We start from the raw sequence: 27,999 nt of genomic DNA, 5'->3' as shown, positions 1-27,999 counted from the left end.
GAGTGTGCTCACCAGTGTCCTCTGTTTTGGACAAGACCTCCTCCACAAAAAAACGTGAAGAAAACTCCTTCAGGAAGTATGCATATAGTTGGCTAATTAGTCCAGTCTGATGGTCCCAAGACATCCTGTTCTCTGTGGGTTGTCTATAAGGGAAAACAAGATTTCAGCTACCTGAGATCAGAATTTGATCCCCAGAATCCTAAGGAAAAATAAGAATGGAGGCAACCTGTAATATGGATCGCAATTTGTTACTGTAAACAAAATAATTTTATAACATCTAAGATTTTATTTGGTAACTTTAGCCAAAAGTGACTGTTTGAATCTAAGGCATGTTCTTACACAAAAGATTGAGACTGTAGCTGTAAAGTTTGTCAAAACACTTTGCAGGGAAGGGGATTCAGACCCTGCAATCACTCTGGCTACAGTCTCATCAGGGACCTGCATTAAAGGTGTATTACCAGCCAGCAAAAGACTCCTCCAGGTAAGGAGCACACCCTTTTCCCCCACAGAGCAGTTAGAAGTCCATCCCATCATTCCTGCCTCCAGGATCTCCAGTTCCCTTGCCCAAGAAAGGAAGATCCTTGTGGCATTACTTCATTCAGTCCTTGTGCCCAAGGACCCAGCTTCTCCAGCTCTGTTGCCCCCTGAAGCTGCTCCTTAGCTCCTGGACTGTCTCCAGCCTTCCTTGCGAAGCTGAGATTTTGACTCCAACACAGGCTTTACATGGACTGGGGAAGAACTTCTGCCCATGAGACATCTGGGGACAGGATGTCCCCAGGGGACAGAACCTTGCAGAAAGGGGCAACAGGTAATCTTGAAACAATAGCTCGAGCCAAAGAATGTAAAAATTGTTGACCATCTGGGATGAAGAGCTCTGCAGCAGCACACTCAAAAAACTGCCATGTGTATACAAATTGCATTTTGCATGTAGTGAACCATTTGGTGTACACCAGTGGGAGGGGTCTTTGATAGCTCAGTCCATGGATATTTGATCCAGAACATACCCAGCTTGGCATGCCCTGGGCATTTCTTTCTGTAAAAAAAAATTACTGCAGACACTTCACAATTCATTCAAAACAGGACAGTGGCCATGTCTGAGCTTATGTAAAAACAGAACAAAATCAGGCTTATTTTGAGACACATGATGTTTTCTAGCTTTTAATCCTCTCTGTACAAGAAAGAGGAGCCTAATGAAAAATACAAATAACCTCAACATTAAATAAATATATCAAGGTACTAGAAACAACATCCAGAATCTTATTGCTATATTAATTACAGTGAAGGATGTAAGCTCTCTGCTTTCTTTTTACTGCCACCATGCATACAGTCTAGTCATCCATCTGCAAAACCCAGTATGTCAAAGATTTTGAAGTTCAGTATTACGCAGCACCAGAAACTCTTTACCAGGGTATGCCGGCTGATAAAAGCAAATGGTGGAGTTCTTTCATCCCTCAAAAAGCCGCTGTGCTGTCCTATTTTATGCAGTGGAAATGGAAGCTATAGACAGCGTAGGAATTTAAGGAGCTCAATATTAAGAAAAAGAAGAAATAGCCATTAAACAGAGGATGAACATGACAAAAAGACACTTGAGAACTGCTAGCAGGAAACACACATTTCAATGGCAATTCAGTTAAGTGAGGTGGTGTTGGAAATGGAGGAGGAGGCGGAGAGTAACAGCTTGCCTTTTTAACCTAGGCGATTCATGTGCCTTTCTGACTGATTTACTTTTGGCTGGTCCATTTTATCTATGCAGAATGGAGGATGAAGGACATTGTAAATATGGGTTTACTGTACTGATAAATGCTTCTTTTTTTCACACACACACCCCCCAACTAATGGTAGGTTTCACAATCAGTATAAGCCAAAGCAATGTGGAATGCTCAATAACGTTGCAGAACATTTATCCCACAAAACCCGAAAAGCTTCATTTTCACAACACAGCCACGTAGCAGCTAATGCTAGCACAAAAGAGGCAGCAGGAATGTATGGTCTGGGAGTTCAGGCTATTGTGAACTTGCACACTGCTTATGGACAGGGCCATTGTACTGTCATTCCAGGAATACTGTGCAAACAGAGAAATGCATGACTGGCTTTTGAGAAGCCATGATTTATCATTTGCCAAATGCTGCTTTGTTCTAATATAATCTTCCTCGCTCCCCCAAGAACACATGAAAGTAAACTGTAAGAAAAGGAGATGGGGTTAATTTTTGTATCAAGCATTGTTGGTTACATAGATCTCTTCATCGGTAGGACAGGACTTGAGGGAAATTTGTATTACAGCTTTTGAGCATTTTGAGTAAGTTGCTCTGCTCTGTTCTTTTCACCTGAATGAGTAAGAAGGTACAAGCATTTGAACAACCATTATGTTAGAGGTACAAAAGTATAAAAACATTTTATTTAGTGGATAATCTATGAAAATCCTGATTTTGATGCTCCTGCTGTGTTAATGCTAGACGTTATTAAACAGGTCATATTATCAGTACAGAGGCATGCAAAAACCCTAAGTTTATGATCATTGAGATGCTGTGGAAAAGATGATGAATTTGATTAGATGCAAAAATGGACTGTTTCAGGTGCTTAACCTATTTTTACTTAGAGGTTCCAAAAGTGTGAGAAACCTTTGACAAACAAGGTTTAGGACAGAGAATCCTAAAAAAGTTATAAGCCTCACTTCATTCAGCATTTTGGTTAACTGCAGATTTTTTATGTGGAAATCATAAGCAAAGGCTGCAATGGAAGTTGTCTTATAACTTAATTAAAATACAGAAATGTGTATATATATTTATATATGTGTTTATAGTTACATATACACACCTATATACCTACATATATATACAGAGAGATAAATTAATCCCTTGCTCAAATCTGTGGTGATTACTGTAAAGTTATTCTCTTAAGCAAAGATCAGAAATGAGACAAGAAGACTAAGGATTTGAGTTAGGTCGTACTGCTAAAATACGTTTGATGAGGATGAAAATGGCTGATGAAGGCATCACGTGCCATCCATTTGTACCACATAATATAGCTGATATATAAGATGGTGCATTTCCCTAAGTCTTGTCACCTCTATGTGACAAAATGTCCTTGGATCATCGTAGCTGAAGCAACACCACAACTAAATAACTTTGGAGATCTGTCTCAGCATTCCTAGTGGAGGGTAAGCAGAAAAAAAAGCACAGCTTCTTGGGCAGCTCTGCTCTCTGGAGGTTGTGTAGGAAGGTGCGTCCATTCACAGGTTATATTTACGCACTGCCTAACCCTAGACATAGTCACAAATAGCTCCATTTGTGAATAAGCTCTTAAACCGGAGGCGTTTGCTTAGCATGTAGGCTTTGGAGGTCTGGCTTAACGTGCAGGCTGTGTGCCACACTTAAAAATTTGAAAAACTGGTCTCTTTGAATCTTAGCATATCAGAGCAGTGTGATACTTACACCTGGATTTGGAGATGCTTACAGGCTGTGGCAGAAAGCATCTGTTAGGCCATGCTTTTAGGCGGAGTTTTCTGTTCTTTTGCATTTACAGCCTCAGGGGAAACAACTGCTAGCAACTGTTCTTGGTACTGTGTGAACTTCCAGTGCACATCACAACTGGGGAAAAATAAAACTTCTGAAACTGCATCTTAGACTTCAGTTTTCCATTTAAAAAACCCAACAACCAACAACATAAGCTCAGAAATATTTTAATCAGATCTAGAATCCAACCATTTTTTCTCAGTCTTTGACAGGAAATGTCTCATTGACTAAAAAACTGAAACAGTACCTCTTGATCTGACTTCATAAAAAGTAGCTTTGGCAGTTTTAATTTGGATTATTATTTTGGAATTTTATTTTTTGGGGGGGTTGGGGTGGGGGGAAGGGGCTTAAAGCTGTTGTGTTGTTTGCACCCTAGCTACTAATTAATTATGATAAATAGCTCACAAGAACAAGTCTGCTAGATAGAAACAAACCAGCTGTTTCCTTCTTTTCTTCTCTATTAAGGCTTTTTAAAAATAATTTTTGGCAACAGAAATAATGCTCTCATTGAAAGGAAAATCAGTCTTGTAATAAAAACAACGCCTCACTCAGTGCACCTATAAAATTTTTCATTCCTACAATGAATTCTTCTCAGGGAGCTAATTAGAAACAGAAAGTTCTTTAATTGATGAGCATCTGACCATTAGGGCATTTTCAATTTCTCACAGCATCCCAGATGACACGGTTACAGAAAGGCATAACTGAAAAAAAAAGAGAGACTAATTGGAACAATTAATTGAAACAACATACAGTTAATTTCAATTATAAGAATCCTGACTGCTTCCTCATCCCTTGTTGTGTGGCCTGCTGCACTGGGGTGATATTCTTACAGACTCCTCAGCAAAAGCTGCGTGGGGACCCCATCTGCTGATGATTATTCCTGTATTTACTATTTGTATTATCATAACACACATCAGCTCTACTCTTGCACACAGTTCCCAATGTAAGGTGCTCTATAAAAGCAGAACAGGAAGATTCGTGACTGCAGACACGAGCATGCTTGAATTACCCATTCAGTTGGGAAAAAAGTTAAGCCACTCGCTTGAATGCTTTGGTTTTTAAATGTCCCTAACACAAATTTCCTCAAGAAATGTCAAAGAACGCTTCTAAGCAAGAAGTCTAATTCCAGCTAAATACCCAGTCCTGATACTTACCAGACTCTCGGAAAAAGTTCCACAATGTGGTTTTTACAGGCAAAGTTTTCATGCTCCAGTCTGGAGACTCACAAACATTGAGCTACAAAATCTTACACCTGTTCCTCGTAAAGCAGAGGTTGCTTGCTGTCTTTTTTACTAGAAGCAACTGCATGTCACTGTTTGTGACACCCTGCAAAAGTTGGTTGGGTGTGTACTCATACCTTGCAGGCTGATCTCAAAGAGATTGCACTCCCTTGCTCCACCAGCTTCTGCTAGCCCTAATGATTAATAAAATTACGATCCTGTCAAATGCATGGCAAGGCTTCCACTCATTTCTGTGAGGCTAGATTTCATGCTGCATCTTTTGGTCACTGCAGTAGCTTTTGTACAGGGTGATGCCATATTCAGCCACAGAAATTATCCAAGTTCTATCTTTAAATAGCATATGACTCTTGCATCTACATATAGCTGGTTTTGGCCTCAAGACTTTAGCTGTGCTACAGATTCTTATGGGAGAAACTGTTTGATTTTTTTATACTAGCATTCATTTCCTATGCCATGTCTCCTAAGTCTGCTACAGGGATCTTATATAAACAGCCTATTCAGCAAGTCTGTGCTGAGTTTGGGACATGACTAATTATAATTTAATATGGTTGAGTGAATCAGGACTGTGCTGTTCAAGAAAGGGCTGTCTGGAGAGTTGCATTTATTCATAATATCCACCAGTATTTTACCTTGCTTTCTCACACATTGTCTTCCCTGCAACAAACGAGACAAACTGTTGTTACTCACCTCACATTAATTGTTCCTTCATGTGGATTTTCACAGTATCCTACTTCCAATCCTTCACAGGAAATACTGTCTGAAGCTGAGTTTCATACTGACATAATCTCATCTGCCAGTGCAGAGTGAGCAACCCTCCTGATTATTGACTTTGTTAACAGCTCCTGGGCCTCTGAGTCACTGTGAAGACATGAACTGTGGAAAAGAAAAATGGAAAGCCTGAATCATGATACTCTCTTAAATGTATGTCAAATCCTTCATCTTTTATTTTGCAAGCTATGGATCACCATCTACTGAAAAATTTGCATTTCTTTGTAAATACATTCTACACAGAAGGGCTTCACATTGAGATAATCCTAGTCCCGTACTGATGATCTGAATGAACAAAAGCTACCCTAATGCCCGAGTACCTACATCAGGAGAATGAGCTGAGTTTTCTACAGCTAAGTGTGTCAAATATGCTCATAGAGATTGGTCAGGCTGGTCCCATCTTAAAATACAGTCTTATGCAAGACAATTTTAGTGGGTTGACCTTGGCTGGATGCGAGACACCCACTCACTTGCTCTCTCACTCTCCATTCTCAACAGAAGGGAGGGCAAAGTTAAGATGGAAAAGATCCTAGGTTGAGATAAAGGTAGTGTAATAACAAAAGCAAAAGCTGTGCATGAAAGCAAAGCAAGAAGAGGAATTTACTTGCTACTTCCCATCAGCAGGCAGATGTCCAGCCACTTCCTGGAAAGCGTGGCCTTAGCACCCATAATGATTGCTTGGGAAGACAAATGCCGTAACAAGAAATGCTCCTGCATCCTCTTCTTTTCCCTCAGCTTTTATTGCTAAGCAAGACATCATATGGTATGGAATGCCCCTTTGTTCAGTTTGTGTCAGCTGTCCCAGCTGGGCCCAATCCCAACCTCTTGCCCACACACAACCTACTGGCCTTGGCAGAGGAGAAGTGGTTTGAAAAGAAAGCCTTGACACTGCAACCACTGGTCAGCAATAGCCAAAACACTGGAGTATTACCACTTAATGTGTTACCAACTCTGCCTAGCCACAAATGCAAAACACAGCACTATATAGGCTGCTAGGAGCTCCATCCCAGCCAGATCCAGTACAACAGTACACCAAGTTATCAGCTACTGAAGCAACAATACACGTGGAGAGTGTGGCTAGATCAATAGAAATTACATGACTGCCTTGAGAACATATCCTAGATCCTACAGTACAACAAAGAATTTCACCACTTGATGACAAATGGGATCCTGGGAAGATCCTTTGTGGCTTTTGACCTTTTTACCAAGAGGGTAAAGATGTTTCCCTTCTCTGAAACACATGGGGTTTTGGAGATTGTCATCACTTTGCATCTAGCAGAGGAGTCACACCAGCCGTGGACTCTGTGAGAGCAGGCAGAAGGTTCTTCACTGACACAGTGCACAGTGAGACATCACCAAACTCTGCAGGCAAAGAGACAAGCTATGTTGCAGCAAACTCTGCAAAATTCCACCTGTCAGAATTTAGCAAAACTAAAAATCACAGAGAACTGAAATATGGGATACAGGAGATGGAAGCATTTCAGAGTTTAAGCTAAGCCATCAAATAACAGGCTACTTGCTGCTAAGCATGTAGCACACTACACCTTCAAATGCAAAGGAGAATTTCCATTCCCACGTTTCCATCTTTGCTTTTCCACATTTTTTTCCTAGTCTAATACATTTCTGTGGTTAGAGAAACCAACTGGAATGTCCAGTACAACTGGCTTATAGATGAACTTTGCTAACATATCCACAGCTCCAGGCCATTAAAAATCACTAGGAAATTGACTGCAGCAAAGAAATACATGAGAACTGTGAACTTAAAAATCTGAATGAGGAAGTATTTTATATTCTCATGTTCATGAGTGCTTACAAGGGTTGGGGAGAGGGTCAGTGTTCTGTTCACCTCTTGGCTCCTCTGTTGAATATAGCCTAATGCTCAGGAGCTGGGTGGGAGATTTCACATATTGATGAACTGAAACAGGCCCCACACGTTTGTCAGGAGGTATTTCTGTTCATATCTAGATATTAAACAACAGCACTCAAGATAGGTTTGTTTACATTTCACTTATTTTTCTCCTACTAATGTGTTCCAGTCAGCACATCTCTGCTACTCAGAAGAGATAAAAGAAAACTGCAGACTTCAAATTGTTCATGCAAGCAGCAAGATAAGGATAATAAAATCTCATTTATTGTCATAAATGGATCAATCACTCATGGAAGGAATATTCTCTGCACTGTACTTCTGTTGCACAATTGGTTAGATGCAGACAGCAGCAGCTGTCTTTTAAAACTAAAATATTCATTATAACTGCTAATGATGACTGGAATCAATAACCTGATCTGGAATTCCAAGTCATATGGTTTTATATTCCCAAGGCAACACCACTTTTTAATGTCATTCATATCTTTAGGTTCACAATATTATATCCTAGGTACTAATTCAGAAATAACAATTTTTCTGTGAGGCCTTTTGGTAATCTAAAATGTTAGGTATATTTTACTTCAGTTATGGATAGCCCTTTTCTACCAAGCAATCACAGCAGTCACACCTGTAGGTGATCACCAGAACTGTGTATATTTAAAAATTCTATAGAAGTGAGAATATTTTCAGATTTCATAACAGGCTTTCATGATTTCCAATAGTTTTGATTAATCAAAACTGAACATTCTTAGTTAGTGGAGAATATAACATTGTTTCAGCCCTTAATCCATTTTATTTTGTTTGTAGGCTGTATGTACAACAAACCGAACCTGTGCTTCTGGTTGCAACACAAATGTTTATTGATGATTTATTGCTCCAGATGTAATGATAAAAAGTCACCTAAGTGAGCAGCAAAAGTGGACTCTGTGCAGAGAGTTTTGCTTTGTAACAGATGCCTCTGCTGGACTGTAGCACATGGAAAATGCTGGGAGCCTGGCTCACTGTTGGATAGACATCGCCTGGGTTTGATGTCTCAACCTAACATCTGGGTCTTTGTTTACTCAGTATCTTAGGTACTGTGGTCAGCTGCTAATCCTGTTCCTCCTCCTCCACTGATTCAGATGTAGGCACGAGTATTCCATCTCCCCATGGCCCCTCTACACTGCACCGGCAACACAAAGGACCTTGATAACGTAAAAGCTGTAAACGGAATTTGACAGAACTAAAATGCTTGCCTTTTGCCACCTTTACTGTGCTGCAGTAATGTAAGGTAACCTTGTCAGTGAGGGCTGGTTACTATGCAGCTTCTATGCTTGTGGGTAAGACACAAATAATAAGAGCTGAAAAAAGTTGCCCACAGAGACAAGCCAATATCCAGAACACAAGGCTAATCATGCCTTTTTGTTGAAACATATTACAAATACGAACACTATTAGATCAAGAGTCACTGCAGGAACTCAAATCTATGTGGAAAAAGAACAGTACAAAACCTGATGGAGAAACTGGGGCACTGAGCTGGCACTGCCATGCATAAAATTTCATTATTTTTTTCAGTTTCTATGCAGACCTATGACCCACTTCTGTTCCCACTGAAATCCATGGCAGATTTAATAGGTGCTCTATTTTTTCATTTTAATAGGCACTCTATTTATAGAAAACTGTGTAACTTAAAACTATGTGAATTCCAGTCGTTTCACCTTCTGCTCCTCAAGGGATACTTCTTACTGAAGAACTAAATGCTATTCCACAGTAGTAACTGTGAAATGTAACCATACATTTTGCCTAAAATGCCCGTCATAGTATGTTTAGCAGATTATCCTACATCGGAGAGCAGATTTTTTTGTAACTACTAAGAAACCATAGTCACAGTTTGTCATTAAGGCTGTGCCTGGTTTTGACAGACCACCCCTTGAAACAAAATCAAATTATTTTATACTTCCTCATCTTTGACTTCCACCAATCAACAGTTGTCAAAATTTAAGGCTATCAGAAAAGGCACTGATGAGGCATGAAAGCTGGAACATGTGGAGCTGCTTCACATTAATCAGTCTTCCATTCTCTTCTGCAATGTCCTATCCTAAAAGTCGAATCTTGGATACACTCCACTTTTTTACTTTTTTAAGGTGATCTGAGAAAAAACATTTCCTGCTAATACATCAGGGAAATATCAAAGTCATTTCCATTCCAAAGATTTCACTCTCTGATACCATGTTACTCAAGGTTCAGTTTCTGTGGTGGGCCTAATACATCTATCAGGACTTCAGCACAGGAAAAGCAACGTGAGGGAAAAAAACCAACCACATCTGTTTCATAAAATTAAGTGTGTGTGTATATATATATATATATATATATATAAAGTAGCACACAGATATTGTCAGTATAAATTGTGGTGGTACTTAAGCCTAGATTTCAGTTACTCCTATTTGTTGCAAATCCATGCCTGGTTCCAGTGTAAGCCAGGCTGGGACTCAGAAGCAGTGCCCACATCACCTGAGCTATGATGGGCCCCAGGAGAGGCTTATTAGTTTGATGTTGAGCCATATAGGTAAAGGGTGGCAGGCAGTGCATGCCAACGGTTGTAGAGGCAGCATGGTGAGAACCAGTGCTGCACTGAAGGAGCGGTCTCACGCCCTTCTCCCTGCCCACAGCCAGTCACCCCTTTCTGCCAGTGCCATCGCTCCCATGGCCACACAGTGAGCTGGATCTGGGAAGCTGCTCAGCTGAAAGCTAGCAACAGTGAGATGACTGGGATTTAGCCAGGTTGGCCCACCAGCCCAGCTCTCCATGTGGCTTTGCAAAACTCATGCCTGCAATGGGAAGCCATGGGGATGAGCAGCCAAGCGCAGCAGCAGGCATGGTTCTGTCTACCCCTTTTGGAGCAGCCTGGACTGCAGCTGACAAAGCAACTGGTGAGCAGCAAGGGGGTAAAACTGTCCTTCAGGTCAGGTGTGCCTGCCATGCTGGACAAAGCTGGCACAGCAGTACCTTAAATATGTGTTAATGTGCTTTTAAGAAAAACCCAGTAGCCTTCCTTTTCAAGGCCTTTAAAACTATTTGAATGACCCAGTCCACAAGTAAATTTACAAATTTGCTTAGCTAAAGCCATTTTGTTAAAAGAACTCCAGAGCATGCTGTTCCTTTTCTTAACCTCGGTGTTACAATGGATGCTGGTACGCTCTTACAGGATGCACATAAACAAGGTAGAACAAGCAGATATGAGCTCCCTTTGCCTGCACACCAATCTTATGGGCCTCCAGCCAGCTCCAAACTGAAAAACCTTGTGACCTTGTTAGGGTGACACTGTGCTGGAGCTCATAAACAGCGCTCAGTGGGAGAACGATCTGGGCTGGGCTTCACAAACATGCTTTTGAACTGGAGCTGGCTTGTGTCCAGGCAGCTGAATGCACATGCAGAGGAAATTCACATATGAGTGCAAAAAACCATTAGATATTCACAGTATCATCAGACCGAAGGCTACAGCTTCTCTCCAGAAGATCTGAATATGTGCAAAACCTCTATTCTAGATTTCAACATATATGCACTGTACTTTACTTAACCTTCCCTTCTGAGGAAATGGGAAACTTCTGCATTGTACAAGCTATTCAGTCATCTTCTGGCATTGTTTATTACTAATCCTAGGATCAATTTGACTGTCCCTTGCTGGAACCACCCACGTCCATATGGTTTGAGGAATATTCCTCTAATTACCTTTGTTTTGCAAGGCATAAGAGATGCCATTATGTGTCTTCCCATTTTGTAACTGCCATGTCTCACAAAGCTGAAGTTAGGCCATGCTCCTTGTTCAAGAAACCTATGCACCGTGGAAGTGTTGTTCAGTTAAGCTTGTCTTTTAAAGACATCGATAAACCTATAAACATTTTGACCACATGCCATAGTTAACAAGTAGTTTAGTTCACATTACTTCAATCAAAGTTCAGCACCAATAAAGATTAATATATTTTCTGACCTGGCCATTAATGGTTTTATCCAGTTCTTATGGGTACTTCAGCTGGGCTCGTGTAATTATTTACACACCACCTTTGACACAAAAGCAAGTATTTTTATTACTTACATTGTTTTATGTATACAATTAGAACTTAACGCTGTTCTCTCACTCTCTCCCCCCACTTTCTCTCTCCCCTCTAAAACTATTGACAAAGCTGGATGCCCTAACGCTCCATATCTCTGGAAACATGTAAGGTTACGCAAACAAGAAGAAGAATAAGTGTAGAAAAAAAAATTGAAAAGCAAGACCATGCTATGCCTATACATAAGAACAATAGACTATACAAAGTGGTGCAGAGCAGAAAGTGACAGCTGTTATTAGATATTAGACAGTACTTTGAGCAGGAAAGATAAATCTAAAAATCAGCTCAAGACAGGGAGGGAGAATTAGGCCCACTATCATATAAGTAAGGTAGAAATTTAGGTGCAGTATTTCAGGTGAGGTATAAGCACACCATGTACATTACGCACTTACTCTGACAACTTAGGTGTGTCTGGCAAATCTGCATGCTGGATGAATGTTACATTTCCCTTTGAGAAGTAAGCATGTACAACAAACATGTAGTATCTCAGAAAGGAAATCAACGACTTTTCTAAGTTATGAAATAATTCTGTGCTTTTACTGTGTAACATCTACCTAATGTTAGGTGAGACCAGTTTTAATACAGGATTCTAGGACCTATTTAATTTCATACATACTTGGTCACAAGCAGTTTCTTCTTTCTTTTTGAAATTGCCTGTATTATTTGTCATTACATATCTTGCAGCCTTCTTGGTTTTCGTAACAGCTTATTTAAAATTGAATCAGGAAGTATGACTTACAAGGTGGCCACTGTGAAAGGAAAACTATGTTATGAGGTACCAGTCTTATTGTGTCTTTGAACAACTGGAAAAACTTCACTGACACAAAAAAAAGTATTTAAGCATATCAACTGGCACAATTAAATTAGAAACTTTCAAATTAGTTAATTAAGCAACTAAAGTTAATGGCTGATTGCAGTTGCCTGCAGTAAACAGCTCAGTTACCCAAAATCCAATAGCAGAAGAGAAACAATCGATATTTTCCCCCTCTGTGAATGGCAGCAAGTACCAGCTACCACACTGTATATATAACTGAGATCTATTTCAATGTCCAGTATTCAGGTTTTCATTAGAAGGAGCAAGAAGTGGTTTTAAACTGCCTACGTGACTCAGGAACATAAGTGGTTGTAGTGAGAGTTGAACAAGCAACTTAAACTTGATCCTTTAAACTCCCCCTGGATAACTGTACCCTAACTCACTTAAATATGCCCACAGGAGGTATCTTCAACAGGAACACAGTGAAATCTGAGAAAACCAAAGCCTCACCATGTAAATGAAGGGATTCCCACCACCTTCAAGCAGGGCAAAAGCTGGGCCTAAATGTACACATAAACCATCTTTTTTCTTCTTGCAAAATTTGCAGAGTTTTGCTGAGTTTGATGGCAAGAAATTCATGCTAATGTAACTCTGATTATACCAGTGCAGCATACTCCATTAGCAAAAAATGCCTTATGGCCATGATTTTCATATGCAGTACAGCTAATCTGGTCCATATGGGAACACACACCACCTCTTTATAGGGTTCTAGCTGTATCACTCACAGAGAAAGGATCTTAACTGCTGCTACACAAACTCTTTCCTCTGTCGCTGAGGTCCTGCCATGACATTGGGAAGGTTGTTTAATCTCTTGTGCCTCAAGATCCCTCAGCCTGTAAAGCTGGGGTAACAGAACATCACACCTCCCATCACTGCCCTGATGGGAAATACATTAGAGACTGTGAGCTGCTCAGCTTGTGATATAGGCCACGACTGATCACTGAAGTTACACCATTATCCTTAATCTAGGGCATTATGAGTAAATTAAGGTGCTTCTGTGTCATCAGTGTTTCAAGAAACAAGAGTGGGGAACTGTTCCTTAATTAACAAGCTGTTTTCAAGATCATACACTTTTCAAAATTTTTAACATTTAAATAACAACCAAAAAAAAATCAAAACAAAACACAGCTTGGCTAAGCAGTACAGGTGAGAAACATTCATTCAACTGAAACACTGTACCAGTCAGAAATGGAAATCTAAATAATATTCAGACACAAATTTCTTTAAAAACTGTCACGGATTGCTGTTTCTGTACTATAAAAATACATTCAGCTATGCTGGATGTTAATATGTAGGTCTTTTTTTTAACTCAAATTAGATTACAATGTTAGTAGGTCATAATGGCACTATTGTTCTCCTAACATGTACCTTCCTGCGCAATTCTGCTGCTGATAACAATTCAAATCAGGGAATTTAGGTGGAAGGAGAATGCTATACCTTTGTATCAAGCCTTCTAATGAATGTGAGTGTAAAGAAATCATATGCTTTAGAACAGCAAGCACTCAGGTAAGTATTTCCTTCTTACATTAACACTGAAGACAACAATCTCAGGCATCTTTCTCATGAGGCAGACTCTGTAAAACCTTACCCAGTCTGGTCTTTCAAATCAGATGTGTGAGGGTCACCACTGGGAAAGAGGACAGGGAAGACTCTTGTGCAGAAATTAATTCAGCTGTGAATGCAGTATTACCACATTGCCCCTGCACACGCAGTTTAGGATGCTTATGTCTCAATGACAGAAACCCTGCCTTCCCACATGAACTTGATGGAGATACTACCTCGAAAAGGTTGGACTGAGGAGGAAGAAAGATGTTCATATGCTGTGCCAGCTCTCTGCCCTGTGATGCAGTGCAGTGGGAAACTGCAGTACAGGAGTCTTATCTGCTGCCACATGGATTAACCACTTGAAAATAATCACCTAGAGATTGCAGAGGTCCCTAGTATAGGCGTAGGACTTTGTTATTGCTCTGTAATCCACTGGTGCAAAATAATCATTTGATGGAAAACTCTACCTTGGCAACAGACACAAGGGATGGGCAGGAGCCTGGGAGGGGTCTGGCTCATTCCCCTGCAGCAGTCCAATGCTGAAGTGGGGCAAGCGTGGGGACAGGCTTCACTGCCTGAGCAAACATGAGAGCCAGCGAGCTGCTAACTGCCATCCTGCTCTCTGCCTTCTGCCCTCTGGCTAGCAGAGACTAGATTTCATCACTCGCCTGTGCCGTGACTTTTATGTGCAAGCAGCCCTGTTGGCAGTGTGTACACTGGGCATTTCATTCACAAGGCTCAGATCCTTTGACTTCTGATGTGACGTTTTTGCCTAGTTATATTTGGATCAGTTCATATGGTGAATTTGTGCATAATCCTAGGACTGCTTCTGCCTCACAGAACAGCTGCAACTGAACTTTTAACCTCTGCTAAGTGTCCTTGAAAATTTCTTCAGACATTAGATAAGCATGCTGTAAGCATCTGGCTTGTTTAACCAAGAATAAAGCTACGTAATTTAAATTTGAAAAAATACACCCACAGCCTCCTGTTCTTGTCCAAATGATACGACAGATGTAGCATCCTTAGCATACTGTTAAATTCCTCCCAATAAAGTTAATACATTTTTTCATATCAGGAAGTAAACTGTAGATTACAAACTGAAGAGTCAACAATGTCTTGCTGCTACAGGAGAAGGCCTGGAGTCTCCATTGTTGGAGGGTGTTAAAAACACATTAGACAAACATCTGTCAAAAGTGACATCGGAATATCTGAGCTTTCCCTAGAGGTAGGAGGGGGATCAGATGACTCTGGAGGGGCCATTCTAGCCCAGTTTTTTCTGTATGTCTGCCTTAAACTACTTACTCCAGCTGTACTTAGCCAGATGCTGACTTATAAAGGCAAATGCTAACATCAGTCTTTGCTCACCCCCAAGTCTGATAAGAGGCTCACTGGAACGCATAAAAAATTAGGTGAAGACTCTACGATTTTATTTACTACTATAACCAGTATTAATGACTAATAATAATTAGCAATAATGAAAGCTGCTATAATATAATAACAAGAGTTAACCCTGGCATAGTGGTAAGACAATTATCTGCCCATTTACATCATTGTACTTCAGGTTTCTAAGGAGCAGCTACATTGTACCTTTACATTTATTTTCTGAAGCTTTCTTTTCACTTAGGATGATCCCACCCCAGATTATACAATACACACAGTGTTATATACCTCCCCTACACAGGCAGATATATAGTTACTTACCAATGTACATTTGCAACACTGACCAATGATTGAATTCATGGATAGTATAAATTCTTTTTCTTAAAGTAACACACTGAAATATTAGTTAACTCCTCAAAAATAAGAGCAAAACTAATCAGCAAAGTGACCATACAAGTACTCCCCCAGCTGCTAATGTAAAGCTAATTAATAGCCTCCAACAAAACTGAAGCCTGGGAAGAAAGTCTGTTGCTTCATTTATAGCTGTACTAAAAGCAGAACCACAGCAGCTAGCTATACCCAGGCAGCCACCAGGTGTGCCTTTGGCAAGATGCTGCCTCTGAGAATTGTTACGGCTCACAGTTAAGACGGGTGGAAAGCAAAAACTAGATGCATTTGCTGAACCAGAGGCCTGAAGTTAGACAAATAAAACTCTTTAACTTTCAGAGTGAACAGCAAGATGATTCTACTTAAGGTCCAAATACAGAATCTGGACCCTGTCATTAAGTACTCATATCGATATTTCCTTAAAAGGTTGAAACTTGGACCTAGGCAAAGCTTAGACAGGAGCTCAGTTAGGAAGTGTCATTCCAGTTGGCACAGGAGAAATTCACCCCTCTTCCCTGCACTGCTCAGGGCAGGGGGTTGTCCCTGAAATGCAGACCTGCTCCAGCCCGACAAGCCTGAGGATCTGGGAAGATTTGGGTGCTTACACTTTTTTAGCTCCAAGGCTTTCTCCCTCAGATGCACAGCTCCTGGGGATCAATCGTCCAGAACCACCTTCTGAGATAATAACTCCATTTAGAAGTGGAAACAAATAAAACCCACTAGGGACTCCATGGTGCAGTGAGGCAGCAATAAGTGGGTAAACAACCAGGACAGTTTAACATGTCAATTGCCTTCCTGCTGAACCAGTCCTGTGGCTGTTCCTCAGGCTCATCTGCACAAGTTCTTTCACAGAACTGTCACAGGGCTTGAATTATTGATATCTGTGGAGCACAGCATGTCACTAGGTACCAAAGAACTCTCTCCCTGCAAAATAAATAAGTAACAGACCAGACCTGCAGCCATCAACAGCCTGCTGACAAAAGGCTGAATCTTGTTCTGATCTGAACCCTGCAGGTGGGCCTTCCAGCTCCAGCTATACAGCAGCACGCAGCACCAAAGCTGGTCACATTCCCATTTTGTAGTTAAACTGTTATGTTCCCAGGTTGTAGTTTTTCACTGGGACTGCTTATTTAGAGCCTTACACTGCCTCTGTGCTAACTTTCAGGTTAAAAGCAAGCAGTCTCACAAGTCTTATTACTTGTTCAGAGCAGTGCAACAACCATGAAGAACAAGGGCAAACTATCAAGTACCAGTCTCTTGGTGACACCCATATACAGCATGGAGATTAGTGCATGACATGCAAGATGTTGAAACATGCACATCCTGGCTTTTTCCCATCACAGGAATGACTACCTAGCAAAAACACCAAACAAAAAACAGGGGTGGTTGCTCTTGGTTACTGGCACTAATGAGGACCTAGACAAGCTGTTACACTTTTCCAATTCCTAACCTGATAGTACAAAGGATACAGGAGTTTTCCCCATGGGTTTTTTTTGTGGTTTTCCCTGGAATGTCATAACACCACAGAGACTTCTGCCATATCCAAGCCACGTGCAAGTAGGCCATGACCCTCTTTTTTTTTCCCCCTCAATAGCCTAAGTAAAGCCTAGATAAACGCCATAGCTGTATACACCTGCTGGAATTAGTCTGAAAAAGATGGTGTCGCTGAAGACAGAGAGGCAACAAACAGAATGACATATATAGGAAGAGGAAACTGGATAGGGTCATACTGGACCTTTTTTGCATGCTGGCTTCAGCCACTGCCTATAGCTGAAATCTCATAACAAGACATACCTTCTCAACTGAAGGGGGTCCTTTGGCAACTTGCCACCAGCACCAGTGATGTTTACATGTAAGATAAGCAGTGCACTTGAACATGACAATAAAGGTGATAATAAGAACCTGTTCACAAAGGCTGAGTAAACAGCAGTCAGAGAGACGTGGGACATGCTGGCAAAACAGCACAGAAAACGCACATAATCACAATGGAAATGCAATGAGATTGACCCTCATTTCACTGAAGCTACTGGGACTCACAATCCTGGCTGCAAAGACAAATTTCAGTATGATATCCCATTGGAAGAATGTGACTGGCAGCTGTAGAAGGACGAGGGATTTTATGAAGATGATGTAGAGAAACAGACTGACTTTTGCAAGCTCTTGAAATGACTAGCAGCTGGAGAAGCTCATCTATGTTACCTAATCTGTCCAGCTCCACTCTGCAGGAATGCCCACAACCTCGGTAGCCCATCTGCAGTTATGCTGCACTGCCCTCCCATTCACCAGCCCATTACTCTCATTATAAGAAACGCTTTCTTAATGACTTGAGACTTTCCTGTTTCAGCTTGAGGCCGTTGCACCTTTCTTTTCTTCTTCTGAGAATGTGGATAATTCCCTTCTTTCATTTATACTATTATCTCTGCAATTATTTATAGTCTGTAACTTTAAAATCTCCTGAGTCCTCCATTTAATACAGTTCTTTCCTGTCTTTTTCTGCAGTATGTCTTACTTTGCTATCATTATTCATTACTGGCTTTGTATCTTCTCCATCTTTAAAATAATTTTTACATTATGGGGACTCAATTGCATTCATCATTCCAAATGCAGCAACCTCAGAGCTATATGAACCAGTCTCATTATTTCAATACTATCACCTGGGAAAAGGTGGGTGTGTTTTATGTGACAGTAAGACTGATTCAAAGGGCACAGGCAACCTCATTTTCAAACAGGAAATCACACATCCTAAACTTTGCAGTGTAGGAGCAAAGCTCTGAGTATTCTCAGCATGTCTAAACTATTACAGTTTTCTTCAGTCATACCCTAAGAAACACAAAAGCATGCAATCCTTATTAAATTAGTAAATAATAATGAGATTATCAGCCTGAAAGCCAGATCTCATAATGGAAACTATTAAAACATTGACTCTGGTTGACAGTGATTCCCTTTCACATAAATCAATATCAATTCAAATTTTAAATAATGGAGCATATTTTCCTGATAAAAAGCCAAAAGCTGCAGTAATGGTAAAATTAGGAAAAGCATGGATAATTTATTGTACAAAATTGTTGGCATTTTAAAAAAAATCCTAAATTTTCATTTTCTAAAAAAACTGACAATCTACTAACTGCTGTTCTGAAGATTCAACCATCCAGTCACTTGAGGATGGATGTACTGCAGGCTATAGACTATCTCTATTTCCACAGTATTTACTACTAAATCACTTAAGCACTTGCCAATCATTAGTAAGTATACCTCCTGGAAATGCCTTTTGACACAGGGAAACATTTTTATCTCCATTTTATTGGGCAGAAGGCATAGAAAAACTGAGCTGCACAGAAACATTTGAAAGAAATTTGACACAACCAAGCCATAAATTGAACCTAGCTCTCCTGTGCTGATGTTCAATATCTTCACAGCAATATTCTTACAAAAATCCAGACAATGTAGCTGGAGTTGAAAAGCCTAAGGAATCATTCATTATATGCAAATAAGATTTATCTTCTATTATCAGGAGATGCTATGTTATATTGGTGCTGAAATGACTAATGCTAACTACAGAGATCATGACAAAATGGATCTCCAAGGAATAACAGACAGAAGAGCAATCATGACAAAAACACAGCTTTGAAAGGATACCTGCCTGTATTTTAAAGCACTCAGGTAAAATGAAATAATGGTTATAAAGTGTAGTAGTTTTGCATATTAATGATCTGATAGACTTCAGGGAAAAAAAAAGAGATCTCTATCAGTCTGGAAAAGGAGGGCTCTAATGGGACAGAGTTGGAGTCTGCTACGGGCCACCACATATGGCGAGACAGGCACAGCTCTACCGTGTTACAAGGGAGAAACAAGTGTCAGGACAGTATATTATTAGGGAAGACTTGAACTTCCCATACACAGAGAACAAATACTACTGATAGCTGTCAGTTCTGGCTACTCCTGTGTCAGTCACGGGTGTATATTCACTAAGTAGCCAATGAACCCATACTGCTGTGTTTAAGTTTGTTTTCCGTTAAGTTTTCCACATCAGATATGGTAAGATCTGGTGTGAATGACGATGGGCCAACTCACTTTAAACCACATGAAATAACAGACAGAATTAAGTCATCTACTGTAAAAGATGATTTAAAAAAACCAAAAAACAAACAGAGAACTAGAGAATTTAAGAGTCTGGAATTCCTTCAAATTCTTACCAAACGTATTAATAAAGAAAAAAGAAAGTGCATTGCATACGTATTCAAACAATACAAGATTAAAAGATCCTCCAAGTATAACTCTATAACTAAATTAATACTTGATTCACTTTTCAACAGAAATAATGACTATACAGTCAAGGGTACGATGGTCAAAAGAAAAAAGGATACAGAACAAGAATTATCAAAATGAAATAGAGGCGAAACTCCAAAGACTTTGCAGTGGAGTAGACAGACTATCCTAGGATACATGCTATAGGAGAACAGAATGAATACTATCTTTTAGAAAAAAAAGGGAAGAAGTTTCTCAACCTGTTCAGCCAGTCAGGCCTCTAGTCTGACTTTAATAATATATAAAGTTTTAGGACAAATATGAAAGAGAAGACACCATAAACTTCAATGCGCTTGGAAAATGGGAGAAAATACAATGTGGATTTACCAAAATTAGATTGTGCCCAGCTAAACTGAGTCCTTCTTTCCATAAATCATCTGAATTTTTCGACAAACTACCTAGATCAAAACATCTGACTGAGTCCAGTGCAGGAAACTATTAGTTAAGCACTAAATGCTGGCAATTTGTACAAGGGTTGCCAGACGGGTAACAGATGCTTTAAAGGGAACATGAGGACTAATGTTGGAAAAAACCCAAACATCAGGAGGTTACTAAGGGAGTTCATCTGTGATCAGCCATGGGACCAATCTTATTTAATATCATCACCAACAATGTAGCCACAGAAATTAGGAAGGGGTTAGCAAAATTTAGGACATGAAGTTTGACAGCACACTTAATAGAAAACTGACATATTGAACTAAATAATAGAAATTGCTTAAATGTCTGTGAATGACCTTGCAGAAATGTCTTTCTTTCCTCTTTGATTATACAGCTAATCTTACACCTCAAGTTAAATATTTAGGGTATGTGGATACTTAAAACAGAGACCACAACATCATCTGATGCAGCTGGAAAAAGAGCACACAGGGTATCAGTCAAGGTATTTCTAGCAAAGGGAGTATTAATGTCAGCTTAATGTCTGCACAAGAGGCTGGGATGAGACCTCCTGTGGAGCTCCTTGCACCCCGTGGCACCACCTACCTTTCTGTTCAGTCAAGCCCAGGAAAGGTGGATTCAGGGTGGGAGAGGTGCTGATGCCAACCACAATGGTGAGAGGGATCGTTTAGCACCAATGAAATGCCTGAAAGACTTTGGCTACTTTAGCTTGGAAAAAAGGGGGATGAGACAGGACAAGGAAGAATGTCAAGCACTGTTGCTAAGAATCTCTCAGTCTAAAAAAAATTACAGAAACAAAATGAGTGTATATAAATTCTGTGCAGAAATCAGAAGATAACTAGGTAACCCAGGAACAAGACATCAGGGTACTCTTGATAAGGTTTACCATAGACATCATTGCAAAATGAAACAGGAAATCAACAACAATCAAGAACCCTCCAAAAGCAAGCAATGCTCTAAAGGGTTGCAACATGATGCACGATCAGTTTATGGTTTACTTACGACTTAGCACAAGACAAGACTAGACTAGACTTAGCCTTTCCTTCCAGTCTTCTGTTCCTTATAAAAAGATACTTTCCCTTTTGAAAACAGTTGTAACAAGGAAATAATGACCTTGCAAGAATAAACATATTTGTATCTATGCTATCCAGGTATGTCCTAAGATAGCCCAGGCCTAAGAAAGCTGATTTTCAATCAGCAGAATGAAAGTTAAGAGTCTATATATTGCTATAGACAGACACATTGTATTATATTCTTGAACTGGATACCGAAACTGTATTTCATGGCGTCATTTCATTTCATGGAAACAGTTTCTTTGCAAGCAAAACCTAACAATATTCCAGCATGCAGAACAATATTAGCTTGCATATAAATGCAAAGACATCAGTACTGATCAATTTCAATGTAATTTAAAATTTAAAGGAAGTGCTGTTAGACTGCATTTCCTCAGTTTGTAAATCCATCTGCCACTTCTGGCCAAACACCACCTGCACCAGAGAAGAGCTTGACCATTTGCCTGTCGAATATTTCACTTCCACCCAAATGACAGCATTCAAAAAAAGGCTGTGAAACTCAAACATATGGGAAAGAGGAAGGGCTAGTTAATGAAAATGGCAAGAGTTTACAACACCCTTAGGAATGAAAAATGAAATTTGTATTTAAAACATGAGTAGGCAATACAGAGTGTGACAACAGATCATTTATGTAGCAACCATGGGGGACAGAAAACCCAACCCCCTGTTACTCCACATAACTGATGAGCCCAGGGCAGCTCTCTCACTATGTCCTTAGCTTACGCTTTTTCTGACCAACCAAGCTTCACAGCCTCTCTGCCCAGAACAGGGCGAACTCCCCCAGCATGGCTCTCAGCTGCTTACCCTTCTACAGAGGTATGTTTTTCTACCACATTTGTTACTTTTATTGCAAATCCAGAATGTAATCAGAAATTTCTATATCCAGGCTAATACGCTGTATTCTGTTTCCACATTACCCTCCAAATCTGAATGCTTCCAAAATGTTCCAGATCATCTGCTTACTTGTTCATGTGAGGGAAAGTAGTATTTTTCACACATCTGCAGTGACACCCTTATCATTTCAGTATCTGATTAAAAACTTCTCTGCTAGTATGCAAGAACATTACGGCCCACTCCAAGATTTCCAGTAACATTTCTTTCTGTTCCCCATCCTATTTCCGATGCTGTACGGGCACAACACTACAATCCAAAGTTTTAACCCATCCAGTTAATCATATTCCTTATTTTAACACACACCGCCATTTTTCCTCCTTTGCAAAGAACACCACAAATATCAATAGCCTCCTCCACTTTTATAGAGCTTTTGGAACACAAATGTTGGATTTCCCAATATGCATGTGTACTTCCACAAAGGTGAACATATGCACTGTTAATCATGAATGTACATTAAAAAAAAAGGAAACAAATTTCATATTCCTCTTTTTCCACCAGAAAACTTTACAAACATGTTCTTCTGGAGGAATTTTAATACATGTTTGTGTTAACAGATACAAGTCTCACAGGAGAAACTCATCAGAATGTATTCCAGCCTACGTATACTGAAAATAAATTTTGCCATATCAGCAAGATCAATTTATATTTGCTTATTACTAAGCATATAGAGTTAATGTCACATGAGGGTATGATATTCTAAAGGGTATCTCATTTCTAAAGATAAACATAAAAAAGTGGAAGTAGCAACACTGTTGCAAAATGGGCAAGGCTATGTTTTGAAGCCACATTCTGTCTCGCATCTGACAGAAATGGAAGGTCTTTTTCCACCACAACTGAAGTTTTATCAAGTATTACTGAAATAAATAAATAAAAAGCATAGCGGAAGTTTTGGTTCCAATGCATGACTTACAACTCTCCCATATGCAACAGTATCACAACGAAACATGGATTTAGGTTTTGAAAACAAATTAAATACTTCTAGGTTCTGATCCTAACATGACTTTAACTATTGTGATGTCTTCCAATATTGTAACACAAAATAAAATACATTCATGCTCATATCACAGATGCTAAATCCTCACAAACAGGGGATCCCCATTACTAAGTGACTATACAAAGAAAATGGACTAATTTGTAGCAGAGGGGAGGAAATCCTGTCCTGACAGAAACCAGCAGCAAATTCCAATTGATGTTGGCACATCAAGAATTTTATCCAATGATTTTTCTACTGTGAAGAATACATCCAAAAGAGACAAGTATTTTCTAACCTCTTTCAGAGATAAACTATCTTTCTTGTATCACTAATGAAAATAAATACTGTAAAAATTTATATTAAAATCACCAGTGAGATACCAGTTGTCTCTGCCTCACTTTTACAACTCAGATGATGATGATAGGAAGGGTAAGGGGACCTTTTTTGTGAGTTTTAATTTCTGTTTGTTAGGTATCCTGAGGACAAGATAGGAAAGGTACTTTATTAGTGTAAAGATGTTTCTTTTTTTTCCCCTAAAACTGCAGGCAAAACACAGAACATGACATGGGTAGCACTTCTAACAACAATATGAACCTTCATACAGTTTGCAGAGATACACTGGGATTTTTTTTTTTTTAAAAAGAAGCCCAATTTGTCCCTTAGATACAGCCACACAATCACATGGATCAGAAGGATTCATGCACCTACCTATTTTAAATTATTCCCAAAGGATGCATTCTGTTTCTCTCATGCTGTGTACAACTCCTCTGAAGTCAGTAATACAGATCCTGGCTCTGCACTTCCAAAATACAGCCATGTGTACACCTTCTTCCATTACTGTTAGTTCAGGCATGCAATGATCTTATAAGCAGCTAATGTCTTTGATGGCAGGACATAATGAAGAAAATATTTTTGCGAGTGATCCTAAGGCAGGATGCTATCCCATGATATGTATCTGCTGCTTTTTCTACTCATGAGGCTTTCCTTTTCTTTAATAGATTAAGTTGCATACTGTAGACATATCCTCACTTCAGGTCCTTCACCAGAGGAGCTGGAGGCAAAAGTCCCATCGATTTAAGACCTGAAGGTGAATTAGTAATCCCAGTGCTTCAGGAACTCACTTAGAAATGGAGGCTACAGTCTTTAGGGTGAAAAGAGAAAGGAACACAAAACACACTGAATTCATACTATGTGTACTCCAGAAGGTCCTTTCTGTTCTTTATTTTCTCTTGTAAGTTGACTTTACACTCTATAACCAACAGAGTAAATTAATTATCCCAAAGGGTCCAAACCTATTATAAATTCAAATGCATTATCAGGGGGATTGATGTTGGAAAGTCTCTGAGGTCCCAGTATCCACCACAACGCCCAAAAGGAAAGGTAATAAGATGCCATTTCTTGTTACTCGTGTCATTTCTAAGGCAAAGGCAATGCCTAACTGGTTCAGTTAGCTTCTTGGCAATCTTTTCCAGCTCTTCTCAAGGGAATAGCACTAGGCATTGAAGAATATTCATCAGTTATGGGTCAGAAAACAGGATGGCGACTTCTCTAAAAACAGCAGCAATAAAGCTATTACGCATAATATTTAGTACCGTATACCACTTGACATTTTACAGTTCTTCGTGCACACACAGATTGTTCTGCAGAATACCCTCAGAAAGATGGCATGTCCTATTATCACAAATGAGAAATCTGCAACAAACCTTCATATCTGGTGAAACTCCACTCAATCCCAGTGACTCCTCAGTACAATAGAAGAAGACACCGTTAGAAACATGGTTTAGGAATCTTTTTCTCTAGTGTCTCAGCCAGCCTGGTTAGTTAGAACCTACTCCTCCATAATGCCTAAGGGGTTTTGGAAACACAAGCCCTGTACCCTTCACATAATATATACATATTTATAATACATATTTGATAACATTACTACAAATATACATTAATGAAAATAGTAACAGGAGATGGACCTAGACCAGTTCTGAGGGCAGCGCCAGGTGCACTCTTTGAGATTGTTCTTGACTATGGGAACTTGCTTACCCGAGGTGGCGATCCCAGCCTTCTTGTTACACTCCCTCTCTGCACTCCCTGAGGTTGCCCACTTTCTCATCCACCCTCTGTCTGCAGCTTCCTGACTTCCCCACAGCTGAAGAAGTTCAACTCAAGCAGACATGGAAAAAAACACAGGTGACAGAGGGTCACACACAGAAACAAAGTAAATGTTAATGCATTTCCTAGGCTGATGATGAAAGGACTTAAGTTACAAAAGCCAGCTCACATTCCCTACAAAATTCAGCACCTTTCCTAAACATTAGATGCTCCTGGGTGCTTTGCTCCTATGTAATTATCATGAACACAGTAGGACTGCTATTCTCCCAAGTGCACATATTTCCAACAGAAACACACAATTTTATTTCAGTTCTCCTGTACAGATCTATTCTGGCTTGTATTCTTGTATTTGTTCATATTGTGTATGAACAGTGACATGGCAATTTGTAACACATACTGCAGATCCCTCCAGACACCTTCCCATTGCCACATGAAGCAAGCCTTTGCAAGACTATGGCTGCTGTAAAGGCATGAAACCTCCGTGCAGATGGCTCATGCCTCCCAGGGATCTCCTTGTAGGGGCTGACAGGCTACTTGCCTTTTTCTTAAATAGAGTTCCTGTAAGGATGGTGCTAAGGAAGGAAAAGTCCTTTCCTGTCTGAGATCCTTTTCTGGAGATTCCACCAGAGCCTCTGGATGATCAGACTTATGTACTTACTTACTTACGCATTTTAACTTAGTTGAAATGCCAAAAATTATTTCATAGCGTGTTCTGTTTTGGAATCGAAACCTCTAGGTAGGCAAAGAGCTAGGTACATCCAAGATAGAAAGTTGCTTCCCCATCACAAAGCCAGGTGTAGGTGCTCATGGAGCAGTGATAATGCAGGGGACAGACTACTTTTTCCTCCCTTCAGTAAATCTGTTATCTTCTTCCATAGACAAACAAGTAAGACCATCAACTACCAGCATACACTAAGTTATGTCCAACCTTGTATTTCTGCATGACTGGAGTCTTCTCATGTACTGCTGCACTCAGTATATGGCTTATAAAATACTTCTGTAATGACAACAGGACATTTGTGAAAATGCTGTATAGACCAAAGCACAGCAGACCATGCAAGAGTGAGCACCCGACTGAAGGCAGTATGTCATGCTGAAGATCTGCAAGGAGAATGATGTTTTCAGTGTACCACTTACACTAAGCCATCTTCCTGAGGACCCCAGTCAACCCCCTTGTACACAAGAGATTTTTCTTGCTTGAAGCAGCATAGTTTGCAAGAACAATGCTGTAGCGTCTAGCGCCACATACCAGGCAGGCTGGGAAAGCAGAGTCCTCCCACTGCCCCTGAGGCCGTAAGGTCAAGGGGCTGTAGGGAGGCAAACACTAGGAACTGCTCTCTTCACATTTACACACATATCAGAAATATCATTCCCAGATGTATTTCAGTTACACGAAATAAAATCTTGACTTTTTTAACAAGTCTCTGATACGTCAGCTGTGCCCATTTGGATGACCTGGATGCTCATTTGTTACGTGAGCTACAAGAGATAATCCACTCCGAAGTTATTCACGTGGTGGTATGATTTGTCTTCAGTGGAGTCACAACACAACTGGATGTGATTCAAAGAGGGCTTCCCTCTGCAAATAACATATAAAGAAATACTGTTATGACATTTAGGAAATACAGAGTCTCACATATATTTGCTTCATTGGAGGAATCATCCACATTACTGAAAAATTAAAACATTAGGCTAAAAACTTAAGACTTCATTTCCAAGGAAAGAAACAGCAACCTGCTTTTTCAGCATTTCTGGATGGAGTGACTTGCTGTCTCCACTACAGTATTAACAGCACAACACATGATATTATCACAAAATAGCAAGTCTATGAAAGTAAATTAAAAAGAGCAGTGGATCACTAAGCCTCAATTGTAAATACTAAGTGCGCCTTGTGAACAAAACCAAATTTGGATTTCACCAACCCTTCTTTTCTTTATTTCACGAGGACATAATTGGATGTTCAAAACGCTACAAATAGGGAAGAAAACTACCAATTCTCTTCCTTAAAATAAAAGGTTAAGCTTGTAATTATACGACCTCGGCATATGATTTTGTGCAATTACTAATTAACTACGATGACTGATTGGAGAATGCAGAAGTAGTGATTTTCTTCTTCAAGAGCTGCGGCTGCTTCGTTTTTAAGTCAAGTTCTGCTACGGAGGAAGGGAAAAACCGGCACGCAGGCGTGGGGCGGCGGGGCACCGCGGGGGAGCAACGCTCCTTCGGCGACAGCCGCCCGCACCGCGCTGTGGCACACCTCGCCGTGCCGCCCCGGCCGGCGGCCCCGCAACGCCCCCGCAACGCCCCCTCCCCGCGGCGGGGCGCGCACGGCGGCACCGGCCCTTCGAGGGAGCGGGTGAAACAAAGCGGCGCCGCACCCCGCCCCGCGCAGCGCTCCGCCACCACCGCGCCCCCCCGCCGAGGCTGCTCCGCACGGCCGCCCGGGCGCGGGGGCTAGCAACGGGGCCGCACCGCCCCCCACACCGCCGAAGGCAGGCTAGCAAGGGGGAGCCTGGTGGGCTCTGCCGGCGGCACCGCACCGCCCCGCGCCGCCCGGTCGCAGCGCCACTCACCGTGCCGCGCCGAGCCGAGCCGTCCCTGTGTGCGGCACGGCCGCAGGTGCCGCGGCGGAGGAAGCGGGGGCGGGCGGCGCTGG

At 40.6% G+C, this 27,999-nt stretch overlaps 1 long non-coding RNA gene across 2 annotated transcripts; it reads right to left on the bottom strand.

The window, feature by feature from the left end:
- On the bottom strand, positions 1–27,979 carry LOC130142847 (uncharacterized). Of its 2 annotated transcripts, none has more exons than XR_008819549.1 (4): positions 27,917–27,979; positions 23,949–26,922; positions 5,441–5,626; positions 1–143 (listed from the first exon to the last, which is right to left on the bottom strand). It is a non-coding gene; the product is annotated as an uncharacterized LOC130142847 (long non-coding RNA). The 2 variants fall into 2 exon arrangements; XR_008819548.1 differs by lacking the exon at positions 1–143 and adding an exon at positions 3,732–4,213.
- Between the last annotated feature and the right edge of the window lie 20 nt (positions 27,980–27,999).

The sequence above is a fragment of the Falco biarmicus genome, chromosome Z (genome assembly GCF_023638135.1).
Source record: "Falco biarmicus isolate bFalBia1 chromosome Z, bFalBia1.pri, whole genome shotgun sequence".
Lineage (NCBI taxonomy): Eukaryota > Metazoa > Chordata > Aves > Falconiformes > Falconidae > Falco > Falco biarmicus.
Note: the sequence above shows the minus strand (reverse complement) of the source record. Positions and strands in the feature narration are given on the sequence as shown.